The 16,765-nt window shown below is 45.4% G+C and overlaps 1 pseudogene; it reads left to right on the forward strand.

Annotated features, from left to right (window-relative positions):
• Positions 1-16,765, forward strand: part of LOC128343894 (zinc finger protein 850-like) — a 31,889-nt pseudogene that overhangs the window by 6,698 nt on the left and 8,426 nt on the right.

Consider the following 16,765-nt stretch of genomic DNA (forward strand, 5'->3'; position numbering starts at 1 on the left):
TGGAAGCCACAGGCAGGAGTTGAGGGCATGCCCTCTCTCCTGCTGTTACACCCCTGCAACTGGTACTCAGAGGCATTCTGCCTTTGAGACTGGAGGTGACCTATAGCCCTACTAGTAGCCGATGCTAGACCTCTCCTCCATGAAATTATCCAAACCCCTCTTCAAGTCATCCAGGTTGTTGGCTGTCACCACATCTCGTGGCAGAGAATTCCACAAGTTGATTATGCGTTGTGTGAAAAAGTACTTCCGTTTGTTGGTCCTAGATTTCCTGGCAATCAATTTCATGGGATGACCCCTGGTTCTAGTGTTATGGGAGAGGGAGAAGAATTTCTCTCTATCCACTTTCTCCACACCATGCATGATTTTATAGACCTCTATCATGTCTCCCAATAGTCGTCCTTTTTCTAAACTAAAAAGCCTCAGGTGTTGTAGCCGTGCCTCATAAGAAAGGTGCTCTAGGCCCCTGATCATCTTGGTTGCCCTCTTCTGCACCTTTTCCAGTTCTACAATGTCCTTTTTTAGATGTGGTGACCAGAATTGTATGCACTACTCCAAGTGTGGCCGCACCGTAGTTTTGTATAAGGGCATTATAATATTAGCAGTTTTATTTTTAGTCCCCTTCCTAGCATGGAATTGGCCTTTTTCACAGCTGCCGCACTTTCAATGAGCTTTTGTTGAACTTTCAATGAGTCAACACTTTCAGCGAGCAGGGATCCCACTTCAGTGATGTCTCCTCCACGCTCAAGTCTTAACAGTGCTCAGACATGTAGTTTCCCATACAAATGCAAAACAGGCAGGCCCTGCTTAGCAAACGGGACCATTCATTCTTGCTGCCATAAGACCAGCTCTCCTCCTTGCTTGTGATGAAAGGAAACATAAGAAGGCACCTCCCCCTGCCCTTAAAATGCTGGCCCCATGGAAGTAGCGTCTCTCTTCAGATTGGGGAAGGGGAGGGTGTGTTTGGTTGTAGGGTCTAGCAGCAACCGCTGCAGTCACTCCCACCCACCACTCCGTGCTGTTTCCTGCACATCAGTGCTGGCTTCCAGACTGACCCACCGAATCGCACACATCCTGCAAAGCCCACTGGAAGATATACAGCAGCCGGCTCACAACGGAAGCACACACAAAGCTAGCAGGCAAAAGTGGGAGGGGCAGAAGCATCCAGATCGCCCCTCCGACTGGAATGCAAGGAAGGGAAGGAAGGCACGGTGGGTGACAAAGAACAGGGTGACAGGCTGCTTGCTCGGTCACTTTCTGTCACCAGGAGGGATAAAACCTTCCCAGTGCATTGTGCGTGGAGTCAACCCTGAGGCAAGTCCTGGGCTTGTGCCTTTGCCCTGGTGTTTGGCATTTAGGACCAGTTGGGGGTAGCCAGTGCTTCCCAACCCTTTTAATCCTGAGGCAAACTTATTTTTAAAAAGACACACACACCCTGCAAAAATGATTATTTTCACTTCTATCTTCCTCTAGTCGAGCGGGCACAAATAGTGTGGGTGGGAACCCTCATGCCACCCAAGCTCTCCCCATAATGCACCAGGAATGACACGTCCCTTCTGCTTTATAAGGGTGAAAATAAAATTGGGACCAAAGCAAGGAATATGAAACAGTAATTCAATAGCACGTAGTACTCTATTTTCACATTTTTTAGTTCATCAGTTTATGCTTTGGCAAGTAGATATTTGTTCCAATCATGTACACAAAAGCAGCTCCAAGAATCAGTGACTTCAGATATCAATCCCTTTCAGTGTATACTTGATTCCATATTTGGAAGTTTTCTTGGGGCCCTTTTGAAGGATGAAACCATGATGGGGTACTCAAAATATTCAACACTCCCTCCCCTGGGAATTTCGCCTGGCACCAACCTTGATGTCATGTTGGCACCAGACAAAGACTCCCCTATTAGCCCAGGCCTCCTTACCAGCATGTGGAACAGCTGCTTTTTAATTTCTGTTTTGGAGTTCCTGCTAAATATTATAAATACTCTCAAATCTGTGATGTTATGATGTTTATGATGCATTGTGTTCTTTTTTTTTAAAGAATAGATTGTGTGAATTGCAAAGAGGAAACTTTATATGGGAAAACTTTACCCTGAATGCATACATGACTAAGTATCAAAGCACTCACACAAGAAGGAAACAATTTAAATGCTTGGAGGATTAAAACAAGCCCACTTAAGAAGCCTACATGAGGAAAAATCATGAAGCCCACATGGGGAAAAAAATCGTTAAATGCTTGGACTGTGGAAAGAGTTTCACTCAGAGTTACCTGACTGTACATCTAAGAACCCACACAGGAGAGAAGCCATATAAATGCATGGAGTGTGGGAAAAGCTTCATACAGAGCAGTGGCCTTATTTCACATCAAAGAACCCACACAGGAGAGAAACCATTTAAATGTTTGGAGTGTGGAAAATGTTTCAGTCAGGACTCACAGCTTACTTATCATCTAAGAACCCACACAGGAGAGAAGCCATGTAATTGCCTTGAGTGTGGAAAGAACTTCTGTCGGAACACAGCCCTTACTAGACATCTAAGAATCCACACAGGTGAGAAACCATATAAATGCATGGAGTGTGGAAAGAGCTTCAACACTAGTGGTAATCTTAACTCTCATCGAAGATCCCACACAGGAGAGAAAGCATTTAAATGTGTGGAGTGTGGAAAGAGCTTCACTCACAGTAACAACCTTACTGTACATCAAAGAACCCACACAAGAGAAAAACCATTCAAATGCTTGCAATGTGGAAAGAGCTTCAGTCGCGGAACAAGCCTTATTGAACATTAAAAAGTCCACACAGGAGAAAAACCATTCAAATGTTTTGAATGTGGAAAGAGCTTCAGTAACGGAAGTGGCCTTATTTCACATCAGAGAATCCACACAGGAGAGAAACCATTTAAATGTCTGGAGTGTGGAAAGAGCTTCTGTACCAGAGGAAACCTTACTGAGCATCAAAGAATACACACAGGAGAGAAACCATTTAAATGTCTGGAGTGTGGAAAGTGTTTCACTTTCAGTAGCAACCTTAATGAACACAAAATAATCCACACAAGAGAGAAACCATTTAAGTGTCTGGAGTGTGGAAAAAGCTTCCGTTGCCGCAAATCCCTTTCATCCCATCTAAAATCCCACAGAGGAGAGAAACCATTTAAATGTCTGGAGTGTGGAAAGAGCTTCACTCAGAGTAGCAGCCTGAGTAGACATCGCAAAATTCATACAGGAGAGAAACTATTTACATGCTTGGAGTGTGGAAAAAGCTTCCATCAGAGCGGTTCCCTTACTTCACATGAAAGAACCCACACAAGAGAGACATCCTATAAATTCATGGAGTGTGGAAGGAGCTTCAGTCAGAAGACACACCTGGCTGGACATCTAAAAACACACTCGGGGGAGGGAAGGAACCACCAATAATAAAGGTCTTGGTGTCCATCAGGGAAGCCAACAGGGTAGGCTGTGTTCCCTCTAACAGGGGTTCCCAGACGTTGTTGACTACAACTCCCATAATCCCCAAGCAAAGGCAATTGCAGCTGGGGATGCTTGGAATTGTAGTCAACAGCATCTGGGGATCCCTGTTAGAGAGAACACTGGCAGGGAACATTTAAATGATAGGATTGTGTTAAGAGCATCAGTCAGAGCAGAGTCCTTATTTCACATCAAAAAACTCGCAGAGAGGAGAATACATATTATACTGGCATGGTAGTGGCAGGGTGTATAGTCAAGAATCTTCAAGATTCTACTATTGTACTCCCTGAATACTCTACTCTCTATAAAACACAAACCATCTGCCTGTATCAGACACTTTTCACATGTCAGTCAGGTGACAAGCACCACTACCTCCCCAAATTCGGTCCAGACCCATTGGGAAATGGCTTTAATATAGCAGTTTAAATTGCAAGACATGCCCCCTCTCTCCTGTTGGCAACTCCCCCCCCCCGCAATAACCTACTTTATATCTTCCCCCAGCCATCAAGTCTGCTTTTCATAGCTCATGTCTGTTTTTAAGTACCTTCCTTCATGGTCCCTCCTCCTCCAAAAACACACACAAAAAACCTTTCCCCCCACCCCCAGGCTTTCCCACTGATTTTGAAATGCCTATTTTACATATCGGATCAAGTGAGGGCACCCATCCTACACGTTTTAATTCGGGGCAACACAGGCAGACTGACTCCTGGGCTCCGTCTCACCCTTCCTCCCTGATGTCTCAGTGTTGGGGGTGGGTGGGTGCTGGTTGCCACCTCTTTCCCCATACCTGCTGGGATTGTTGACCCCACTGCTGCCACCTTGACCAAAACTGCCAGCACACTCAAATTTGGGTTGCATTTTGGGAAAGCAACCCTTTCCTGTAGCATTAACAAACTCCTCTCCCCATTCTCCTGGAAGTTGGACAGACTGTGAGAGGTGAAGAATGGCTGGGGGGTGGGTGGGGCACAAAAGATTAATCAGGTATTAAACACCTAAGGGGCTAAAAAATGAAGAGGTGACATGGAAGAAACAGGAGGACCGAGATATACAGTGATTGGGGATGTACCATTCTCACAAGCCCAAGAACAACTACTTAGTCTAGATCCATCCTTTGCTCCAAGTAATAGGATAGGAGAATGCACTAAAACAGAAATACAGGTTGGGATACAAGGATTATCTAAACAGTAAAATGGAAGGAGTTTATTGGAGAGAAAAAAGCTAGTGAAGAACTGATTCAGGATTGTCACTTGGGAAAAATGAGTAGAGCCTCCCCATCATGCCTGAGGATAGAAGGACAGATCATCCTGATTGCAGATGAGTTAATCAGAGCATTGGGAAAGGAAAGGAAGTGCCAACAGAATAATTTACAGAGAGAATAAAGGGAGGCATTAAAACTTAAAGAAGACAGAAACAAGGGAAGGAAAAGGATTTCAGTAAATGATAAAGGGGGAGATTTTGTGCTCATGAAGCAAGACCTGGACAAAAAATTAACACCACGACACTTGGAGGACACAAGTAGAGTTTCATCAAAGAAAGCATTTCAGGACAATTGTTCAGAAATTAAACAAATCTAGAACAGTGTTCCCTCTAACAGGGATTCCCAGATGTAGCTGACTACAACTCCCATAATCCCCAAGCAAAAGCCATTGCAGCTGGGGATTCTGGGAGCTGTAGCCAACAACATCTCAGAATCCCTGTTAGAGGGAATACTGACCTGGAATAGCATTTGCCTAAGAAGGAATATTAATCATAGAAGATTATGTGAGAGATTACAAAACTGCCATCCCAGTTGTCCTATTTTATATGTAGTAGTTAAAACACATAAATTGTAGGAAGGAGTGGGGAAGATTGCATCCCCAGAAGATATTAAAGTAAGATCTATTATTTCGGGATGCAGTGGTCCTGCCGATAGACTAAGCTGGCTGATAACCACAATATTAACTCCTTTAATATCGTGGTTTAATAAATTCCTCCTGAAATTTATACCATCACATCTGGCTAATACAGATGCACCATTATTAGCTATATGAATAAACTAGAAAGGAAATGAGTAACACAGGATGTACTCTTATATAAAAGATATATTAATGACATAATCAACATAGCTAGATCTAGAGAACAAGCTGATGAGATATTTGAGATAATGAATGCAGAAGGAAGTATAAGGTTAACTAGAGAGAGTCCCAACATACAGGGTTGCTTACAGTATTTGGAAATGGAAATTCATCTTGTGTGGAGTAGTCCCAAGACTAAGTGGTATAGGAAACCAGCAAAGAAAGCTTTGATCATTAATCAAAGCACACCCACAAATTATTAAAACTCACACTATGGAGATTATGAGTACCCAGAATGTTGGGGGCAATATGCTAAATCATTGTAAACCGCTTAGAGAGCTTCGGCTATAGAGCGGTATATAAATGTAAGTGCTATTGCTATTGCTATTATAGTTAAAAGAGCAGTAACAGTCTCATCAAAGAACAATCAAAAGAAAGAGCTATAGCATTGGGACAAAGTAATGGTTTCAGGAGTAATTACATAACATAATGGTTACAAAGTAATTACATAGATTTTTGCCTGTAGGTTCTTAATGGGCGCATATGTGAACCTGTGAATAGATTCAAAAATAACACAGGCGTATGTAATAGGCTACAAAATGGAAATGTGATGAGAAAGGAACAGGAAAACAAGCAAATTTAACTACTGATTTGTATGCAAAGTTACGTAATTTTGTTTATAATGACTCGGTGTAGTGGACAGTGAGAAGACTGGTTTTACTTTGTCTTTTCTGATATCTTGTTTCTGGTGGAAATGCTCTAGAATGAAGTATTTTAAGAACTTCCATAAAAATCATCTCTGGCTTCTGTGTTTTTTAAAATGTTTGTGATATATCTACCCTATTTTTTGACATTTTTCATTGTGTCTAAAATAAAGATTTATAAAATTAAAAGTGATCATGAGTTGATGTCATATGTATTTAAAATAGGTCTTTTTTCCTCCCAGGAAAGGGCTTGACTGAAGCATTAATGAGAATTAAGATAATCAAACCACAGTTGTCATATTTCTTAGGCCAGTAGGATCCAACTGGATCTCTTTGTCACCTGATCACTGGTGATTAACATATGCTATATTGCAACATTATTTTGTTTAGATGCCAAATCCTATTAGAACTACTTAATTCCACTATAGAAAGATTTCAGGATAATTAGATGGCATATTTTCTATACTAAAGGAACAACATTTATTATTATTAATTATTATTATTATTATATTTATATCCCACTCTTCCTCCAAGGAACCCAGGGTATGTAGCCCAGTACTACATACTTGAGTTTCTCCTCACAACAACCCTGTGAAGTAGGTTAGGCTGAGAGAGAAGTGACTGGCCCAGAGTCGCCCAGCTAGTGTCATGGCTGAATGGGGATTTGAACTCGGGTCTCCCCATTTAGTAACAGGCATTTCTTGTCCAGTATAGCACAATTTAAAAAAGAGACAGAGAATACACAAGCATCATAATGACACCTATTTTCTAAAGTTCTTACTACTGCATGACAGAAATATCAGTATGTTTTTAGAGTAAACAGAGGTAGAAATGTTTTAGGAACATAAAAGAAACTGCCATATACCGAGTCAGATCATTGGTCCATCTAGCTCAGGACTGTCTACAGTACACAGACTGGCAGTGACTTCTCCAAGGTTGCAGGCAGGAATCTCAGCCCTATCTTGGAGATGCCAGAGAAGGAACTTGGAACCTTCTGCATGCAAACATGCAGGTGCTCTTCCCAGAGCAGCCCCATCCCTTAAGAGGAATATCTTACAGTGTTCACACACGTAGTCTCCCATTCATATGTAACCAGGGTTGACCCTGCTTAGCAAAGGAGACAACTGTAAACCACCTTGAGCCATTTTTGGAAGGGCAGTATATAAATCAAATAAATAATAAATTCATGCTACCACAGGACCAGCTATCCTCCTTTTACTATTATTTATGTACTACTTTTAAATAAAAAGGTTTTCCAAAAAAGGCATCCTTTGGTAGCAGGACTAAGGGCCAGGGCAGACCTTATTGTGTCTGTTTCCTAAAGGAGAGACTCCTGCTGACCACAGTGCTACTGTTGTCAAACACGTGGTTGGGCCCAGTGCAGGTATGTGCCTTAGGTTGTCTAGAGATGCGGTGGCTATACCAGTGGTGGTGTGGAAGAGATGAAAATGTGGTGTTGGTGGGTCAGCAGGCAATTTCAGGGGAAAGGAAACTAGAAATGTAATAGCTGTTTGGCCGGCCAGCTCTTTGACCTTGGGGAGCAGTGCAATCACCCACAGAACTTCACCTTGCTACTTTGGAATGCCAGGTCGGTCCAAAGTAAATCTGAGATCATTCATGACCAGATAGTGGATGAAGAAGCCAACCTGGTATGCCTGATCAGGAGAGGCTAGTGGTCTGGTCTGGCCCACTGTGTGAAACAGGATGCTGGACTAGATGGGCCATGGGCCTGATCCAGCACGGCGGTTCTTATTATTAAGTGCCATCAAGTTGGTGTCAACTCTTAGCGACCACATAGATAGATTCTCTCCAGGATGATCTGTCTTCAACCTGGCCTTTTAGGTCTCTCAGTGGTGCATTCATTGCTGTTGTAATCAATTGCTGTTGTAATCGTCTTGCTGCTGCTGGTAGTCTTCCCCAGCATTGTGGACTTCCCCAAGGGAGCTGGGTGTCTTGAAGAAACCTGCACTGGCTCCCTCAGTTAGCCAATTATAGTCCTGTCTCAGTCTTCCATGGTTGGAAGCAGGAGCTGGAAGAATCCTTATGAAGGTACAACAAGGATGTACACCTAAGAAACTGTATGCATTCCCCTTTGTGCCAGCCAGAAATCAAGTTTCTGCCATTTGGTCCTCCACTGGCAAAATCAGTGGAACTCTGGTTTCTAGAGGGGCAGAAATGGTAAAGGTGGGTGGGGTGATTGATGAATACACTCCGCGGGGGAAAACTGACCTCGTGGATAAGGAGAAGAAAAACCCGGAGACAGGTATGCGGAGAAGAGGTAAAGGGTGTGTGTGTGTGTGTGTGGTGGGGTGGGTGGGTGAATCTTTTTAGGAACCCTGAGGTTTTTAAAAAGGTATAAATCACATATACCCACACCCGATCTGCAGCCCCGCTGGAAAATACGTAAATATCTCTTGATCTTCTTGCAACCCACTCTTGGAGCTCTTTCTAGCGCCCCACCCCCCACAATGGGGGCGCAGGGCGCTAAAAGCTGTCGTCCTGAGAAGAGGCAGCAATGAGGTAAACACCGATGTTGAGGTAAACACCGATGTTTAACAAGAGGCAGGAATGGGTCCCCCTGGACTACCAACTTCTGCAAAGCTGCTGCAAAGTGGCGCGCTCTCCTGGTTTGCATTGCCTGAGTTTCCTTTTGCAATCCCACCTCGGAGGGGCTTGCAACTACCCTGGGATTTGGGGTGGGGGTGAAGCCTGCTATGCGGAGGAGAAGAGCTAAAAGGAGGACGTGGTGGTAATCTTGGGAAACCGCCTTTAAAAAGGGTGGGGTAGAAATTGCACAGACGACCCATCCCAACTTCTCTTGCAATCCTGCTGCATAGTGGCTCCTAACTTGCATTGCAAGATCCTCCTTTTGCAAACGGACTCCATCGGATTTGAGTGGGGTCGGGGCACGGGAGTTGGCGCAGAGCAGCAGGAGGTGGGGGCATCGTGCTTTCCGGTTCCATATTTGACCCAGAGTTGCATAAATAGGCCGAACGAGGAGATGTTCTTGACCAGCCCCTGAACCCGCCCCGCCAGAGCTTTAGACGTATCACACACTCCCATGGCGGGGGAAACTGCCCGCTTTGAGGTGCCCGCCCAAGCAGGCACCCCGGCTTAAAGTGTTTTTGCTCAATATGGTTGGACGCGGGAGGCCTCCAGGGGGCGCCGGGGAGTAAATTATTTGTGGGATTTGCATCCTCGGATAAGCCTTAAAGGTAAAGGTGTGTGATAGAGTCAGTGCCGACTCCTGGCGACCACAGAGCCCTGTGGTTGCCTTTGGTAGAACACAGGAGGGGTTTACCATTGCCTCCTCCCGCGGGCAGTGTGAGATGATGCCTTTCAGCATCTTCCTTGAGAAGCCACAAATCAGACATCCGCCTCTCTGGGTTCCTTCCTGTATGGTTTGGAGTGGCCCAGAGTTTAATCTTGCGGGGGAACCCCTCCCCTCTCCAGGTCCTTATTTCTAAATATGAATGAATAAGCTGAAGTATAGCATAGTAGTAGTTGTATTGGCAACTGGCGTGAAAGCATCGTGCTTGGCTTGGGAGAGGGTTGTGTGAACATCTATTAGGTAGGTAGATAGATTTCTGTCCTGCGCCTATAAGTTCAGAGTGGCTTACAGTCAGAAGTTTGTTTTTCCTTGGATAACCCTTGTCTCCAAGGGGCTTACAATCTTAGGGGGGTGGGATCTCAGAGGGGAAAGGCCAGATGAGGCTGGGGTGCCCTGCTCCCCACCGTTGAAAGAAGGTTGCGGGGAGAAGGGTGAGCACAGGTTGCAAGAGGCAGGCAAAAGGTTTGGAGCATCCTGCAAGAAGTTTGAGGCACATGCCCCTTGTGCCCAGTCTCACCAACACTAATGGAGAGGACTTCCAGTCTGTACCATGCATTTGAGGGATCTGTACATAGGATGGGTCACTTTTTAAAGGAATGCATGCAGTCATCACTCACACAAAAACATGTACATAAATGCAGACACGTGCCCTGAATGCATGTGAAGTGTCATGTCTGAATAGGGCTATGCCAGATGTATCCCCAGCCTTTTCAGGAACAGTGGGTGGAAGTACCACTTAAGAACGGGAGTGGGGGAATTTGATATTATTTCTCCTCCTATTACTATTACTGTTGCTATAAACAGAACGCAGGCCTCACGGCATAGAGCAGGGGTGGGCAAACCTGCCTCCCCCAGCTGTTGTTGAACTATACTTTTATGCAGGAGATATGGGTTTTTAGGTTTGGTGGGTGACGTTCAGTAAAATGGGGGGTGGGTCAGCACCCAGGAAAGCTAGAGGCAAACGTGGGGCTACGGGCGGGGAGGGGCAGCCTGTATTCTCCTCTGCAATCAGTGAAATGGGTCTCTCTCCTGTTTGAATACGGGAGACAAAACATCCGCTGGAAGAAGATCCTTTGAAGGTTTGTCACTGCTGCATCTCCCAAGGACAGAGAGAGACGGAGGCTGATTAGGCTACTCGGTCCTCCAAGGGTTAAATCAATTATTGAACTCTGGCTTCTAGAGCGGCAAAGGTTTTTAAAGCAGGTGAGGGCGGGAACAAAGTGAGGTCTCTTTCTGCTGGGAGTGGGTGTGCCGTGAAGGAGGAGGAGGGGAGTCAGGGGACGAAGAGCAGCAAAGAGGTGAAGAGCAGAGGTGGGGTCTGCTGCTTCTGGGGAAGAGGAATAATTCCTTTTAAATGGGGGGGAAGAGCATTTTCAGGGCTCCCTCCTCCGAGTCCCGCCCCAGAATCTCTCCCTGCCTGCAGCCTCTGGCTGCAAAGTGGCTCCTGAGCTCCTGGAGGTTCCCTTTGCTGCCCACGTGGGGTCACCACACGTGGTAGCAAGCCTGACTTCTCGAGGCTCGGAGTCTCTGGTTTGGGGCAGCCCAATATTTATCTTGGGGGTGCTGCTGCCCTCCAGTTATTTATTCACGTCCACATCTATTAACAGTGCCTGGCTTGAAAATGAAGCATTGGGCTGGTTTCATCGGGGGACTGGCTCTCATTAATGGGGTGTATAATTTGGGATGGTTGCAAGGCTTGTTTTGGCGGAACAACTTCCCCTTGTTCCAAACTCTAGACTGGGGGGGGGCATCATGTCATGGAGGTGTGAGGTATTGGGTGGCCAGAAGTTTAATTTGAGGTTCAAGGGTGTGTCACTCCGCTTTGCTTCTTTAAATGAGATTTAACTAGGTTTAGAAAAGTAATGTTAAGTAATTAAAAATCTCTCTGCAGATTCAAGTATGCCAAGAATAGATGTGATGTGTATCCCTTAAAGATGCCATTGGATGTGCTCCAGTTCTTCTTCTGATTTTTATTCATTGTTCAGCTTCTATACTGCTTTTCATTAAAATAATCCCAAAGCAGTTATTAAAGCTGTGAGCTTTTCCATTTCAAGTAGTTAAATTATTTTAATCCATCATTTTGTTATGATGGGGATAGTGACTATTTTCCAATGTTCCGTGTTTCCAGTTCTATTCTATTGATTCTATTCCCAATTCAGTTTCTCATTTTTAACCCTTATTCGATCCAGTGTGGGTCAAAATTAGTACTTGGGATCAATGTTACTCAGAAGGATTAATGATGGCTCCATTTTAACCTGAGACCCAGTCCTCTGATAAATAACTTCAGCTGCTTGCTGCTAGTAGGACTAAACCTTGTTGTGTAGCCATATATGCAGGGCATGAAAATGGCAGCTCAATATCCAGTCTCCTCCTATAGCCATAAGGAACAAAGAACTCTCTTCAGCCTCAAAAGGCAAGCCATCTAAATCATCTTATCCAAAAGGGAGCTCTTTAATGGATTTATTTTAATGCATTTCCTTCCCAAAGCTAAGTGGAGAACAAAGACAAATATTCATCAGCCTCCCTCAAGACAAACCAAATGCCTGAAAGAGCCAGGTCTTCATTCGAAGGAAGGGAAGGAAGGGAAGTGAGAGGGGGCCGTTGATTGTTCAATGAAGTTTTGGGCTAGTTCAGATGAAACGTTTCCTCTGAAATCCAGCCCACGTGGTAAGGATATGTTACACAGCAGGAGTGTGCATGTCCCTGGCTGCCTCCCTGCGCCCAAATGCAGTTTGTTCATTCTTTGTGGATGTAGTTCAGAATGGTTTTTGTGGCACATATAGAAGAGTGGATGAATACTCACACTTGCACCCTCTGAGGGATAGACACCTCAGCACATTGGGAGAGAGGAAGGACATAGACACTTGTATCTTATTATTCAAAGTATATCCCACTTTTCATAACTTATCCCAAGGTACTTTACAAAAATTAATACAATAAAATTCTACAAAATAATTTTAAATTCAATTAAGATTTTAATGTCTCTCTAGCATGAGCAGAAATATATAATCCATCCAGCCCAGCCCACTGTCATTTCCCTTCTTTTGCCCACAGCGTATGTGATGGAGATGGAGGACTATAAGAGTAACTGGGCCCTTTCTGGCTTGCATTCTAAAGCAGGGGCTCCCTACCTGAGGCACTGCAGATGTTGCTGAACTACAACTCCCATCATCCCTGGCCATGAAAAGTTATAGCTGGGGATGATGGGAGTTGTAGTCCAGCAACATCTGGAGTGCCTCAGGTTGGGAGCCCCTGTTTTAAATTTAATGTCTCAAGGCACAGCCGGGGGGGGGGGCACCCTTAACTCTGAGCAGCTCAGTTTTGGCCCTCCAGCTTTTTTTGGACTAAAGTGTGCCATCAAGTTGATTTCAACTCCTGACGCCCACAGAGCCCTGTGGTTTTCTTTTGGTAGAATACAGGAGGGGTTTACTATTGCCTCCTCCCACACAGTATGAGATGATGCCTTTCAGCATCTTCCTATATCACTGCTGCCCAATATAGTACCAGTGAGGATTCGAACTGGCAACCTTCTGCTTGTTAGTCAAGCATGTCCCCGCTGTGCCATTAGGTGGTATTTTAGACTACAACTCCCATAATCTCCAGCCGTAGTGGCCCATAGCCAGGGATTATGGGAGTTGTAGGTTGACATCCGCAGGAGGGCTGAGCAGCCCTGCCTTAACTGGAATGGACTGACTTGATTGTGAGCTTTCTAGACCACCTGTCAGTGAGCTTTCTAGACCACCAGCTTGTTATGGATTTTGGGGTGACTGGCACAACATTTGGTGGTTCCCAGCAACTGACACATGTCAGTTTTGATGCGGTCAATTTAATCTTTAATCTAGGTAACCAGGGCTGCAGTTTCCTCAAACGTCACTAAATGGCAGCAACCTGCTACTCAGCTGGTTGGCTTCTGCCAAGCTGCTTGATGCCAACCAACTTAGAAATATTGATCCATAAGAACAGCCCTGCTGGATCAGGCCCAAGGCCCATCTAGTTCAGCATCCTTCCTGTTTCACACAGTGGCCCACCAGACGCCACTGGGAGCCTACAGGCAGGAGTTGAGGGCATGCCCTCTCTCCTGCTGTTACTCCCCTGCAACTGGTACTCAGAGGCAGCATGCTTCTGAGGCTGGAGGTGGCCTATAACCCTCTGACTAGTAGCCGTTGATAGACCTGTCCTCCATGAAGTTATCCAAACCCCTCTTCAAGCCATCCAGGCTGTTGGCTGTCACCAAATTTTGTGGCAGTGAATTTCACAAGTTGATTATGTGTTATGTGAAAAAGTACTTCCGTTTGTCCTAAATTTCCTGGCAATCAGTTTCATGGGATGACCCCTGGTTCTAGTGTTATGTGAGAGGGAGAAAAATTTCTCTCTATCCACTTTCTCCACACCATGCATGACTTTATAGACCTCTATCATGTCTCCCCGCAGTCATCTTTTTTCTAAACTAAAAAGCCCCAGGTGTTGTAGCCTTGCCTGATAAGAAAGGTGCTCTAGGCCCCTGATCATCTTGGTTGCCCTCTTCTGCACGTTTTCCCAGTTCTGCAATGTCCTTTTTTAGATGTGGTGGCCAGAATTGTACGCAGTACTCCAGGTGTGGCCGCACCATAGTTTTGTATTGATTGATTGATTAAGTGCCATCAAGTCTGTGTTGAGTCTTAGCGATCACATAGATAGATTCCAGGATGATTTGTTTTCAACTTGGCCTTTAAGGTCTCTCAGTGGTGCATTCCTTGCTGTCATAATCAAGTCCATCCACCTTGTGGCTGGTCGTCCTCTTCTCTTTCCTTCAACTTTCCCCAGCATTGTGGACTTCTCAAGGGAGCTGGATCTTCACATAATGTGTCCAAAGTATGATAGTTTGAGCCTAGTCATTTGTGCCTCAAGTGAAAATTCTGGATTGATTCATTCTATGATCCATTTGTTTGTTTTCCTGGCTGTCCATGGTATCCTCAAAAGTCTTCTCCAGCACCAAAGTGTAAAAGCATCAATGCTTTTTTTATATTGCTTCTTCAAAGTCCAGCTTTCGCATCCATAGAGTGTCAAGGGAAAAATCATTGTCGGAACGATTCTAATCTTTGTAGGTATAGACATGTCAGTACATGTCTATACCTACAAAGGTATAGACATGTAGGTATAGACATGTCACGGCATCTAAATATCCTTCCCAAAGCCTTCATTGCAGCCCTACCAAGTGCTAGTCTGTGGCGTATTTCTTGACTGCTGGATCCTTTACTGTTGATAGTCCAGGCGCTGAGTGGGTCCGCCGGCGGCCTGAGTGCAGCAGTGGCAGCCCCACTGACCCCGCCTCCGTGTCTGACATCAGATGCGGGGCTAGCCACGCCCCCGTGTCTGATGTCAGACATGGGGTGTGTGTGGTCTGGCTCTCGAACGGAGCCTTGAGGCTCCGTTGGGGAGTTGGAGTTTAACTAACGAAGGGGCCGCGCGGCCCCTTCGGGGGCTAAACTAAGGCTGGCGCTGCTTTCTGGCTACTTTCTGGCACTGAAGGGAGTTAAACTAAGGCTGGCACTGCTTTCGCATGCACAAAAGGCATTTTTGGGAGCCCCACCAAGCACAGAAAATATATAATGTTCGGCACACAAGGACTTGAGCGTAGAGGAGAAACAGCTTTCTAAAGTTACCTCTCTCAGGGAACGTGCACCATTTTAATGGGAAGGTGGGGCAGAAAGAGGGCTCTTGCCCGCAGATTACAGGGGAGGGGAAATTGCTTCAAATGGGGTGGATAGTGCAGTGATCTTCACTCTCTTTTCAAACAGCGGCCACTTGGGCAAAAAAAGTGTGAGCTTTCCCCACTGTGTTGATCTCTGGACAGTACTGTGCTTTTCTCCGTGCTGGGAGGGCCCATTGAGAGAAATGGAACCGTGCCTTAAGAGCTCTGTGGGGAAAGCGCTTCCTTCATGCCTTCTAGTTCAGGGCTGCAAGCGGGACCTTTAAAAAGGAGGAGAGCAGGTTCTTACCGTTGGTAATTCTCTGTGGTGAGAGAATTCCTTTCTCATTATAGCACAGTGCACAGAGGCACAACACAGCAGAAATGGTTAGGCATGTGTGTGTGCTGAGAGTAAAGTAACTTGGAGCCAATTCATAGTTTCAAATCAATATAAAAGGCATTTATTAAGGAACTCCATTCTAGATAGGAAAGAGAGGATTTAGGATCTCTTATCTATCTATCTGGATGCAGATGGATTCTGCATCCTCTCTGCACATATGGTGCAGGGAGATAAACTTGCCATGTTGCAAGGTAGACGGCCAGGTTGGAAGAGAGAGAGAAGGAAGGAAGTTGAATCCCCTAAGATTAGCAATCTACATTTCAAAGGGATAGCATCAGAGCAGTGGAGAAGGGATGACCAATGTCTTGACCCTCTAGCCCTCTGACTTACTAGTCTGTCCTCCACTGTCTGAGGCAAAGAGACAGCGCAAAGTCCTTTAACTTCCAACACTTACCTGTTCTTCGATTGCGCTACGGCACTTCCTGGCATGGCACGTCGCACTGGGCTGCCGCACAAGCAGGCTGCTGGGCCTAGTGCCGTGGCATAGCGGAGGAGCAGCAAAAGGCCTGCTCTCCTGCTTTTTAAAGGTCCCACTCACTGCCCTGCCGAACCGGTTCAGGCAAATCCCTCATGCCTTCCACGTTAGTGCAGGAGTTCAAAAAGGCTCAGTTTCCTTCAAAGGGAGCCCCCAGCACCGGGCACGGTGGGAATGTCGGCTCTGTAGGGTGCTGAGGGGGTTGTGCAGCATATTCAGCTTTGGCAGAAGCTTCACTCAGACCCGGGAAACAGTTAGTCAAGGACCTGCATTTATGGTTGATGGGAGCTACCACTGGCCCCCGGGCCATCTTACGCTGAAGAGCATGGGGAGGGGGAAGCAGAGGTTCAGTGCCCTTAGAAACTATAGAGAATATCTGGAGGGAGCCGCCTGGAATATAAACAAAAGGAAGGAATCAATCAATATGCCTTTATTAGTCTACAGACTATAATACAATAACCAACTAATACAGTAACAAAAAATACAATTAGTGACATAAAAAATTCACCTCGGCCCCTTACAACTTATACTATTGATTCAACACTAACATTTGTCGTCTTCTAGTAGTAACAGCCACAAAACATGCTCAACAGTTTCAACATACCCTTGCCCACAAGAACACAATCTCAGATCAAAAGGGATTTTTTTGAAATGGCCCTCCGTGACAGCAGTAG

The sequence above is a fragment of the Hemicordylus capensis genome, chromosome 2 (genome assembly GCF_027244095.1).
Source record: "Hemicordylus capensis ecotype Gifberg chromosome 2, rHemCap1.1.pri, whole genome shotgun sequence".
Taxonomy (NCBI): Eukaryota; Metazoa; Chordata; class Lepidosauria; order Squamata; family Cordylidae; genus Hemicordylus; species Hemicordylus capensis.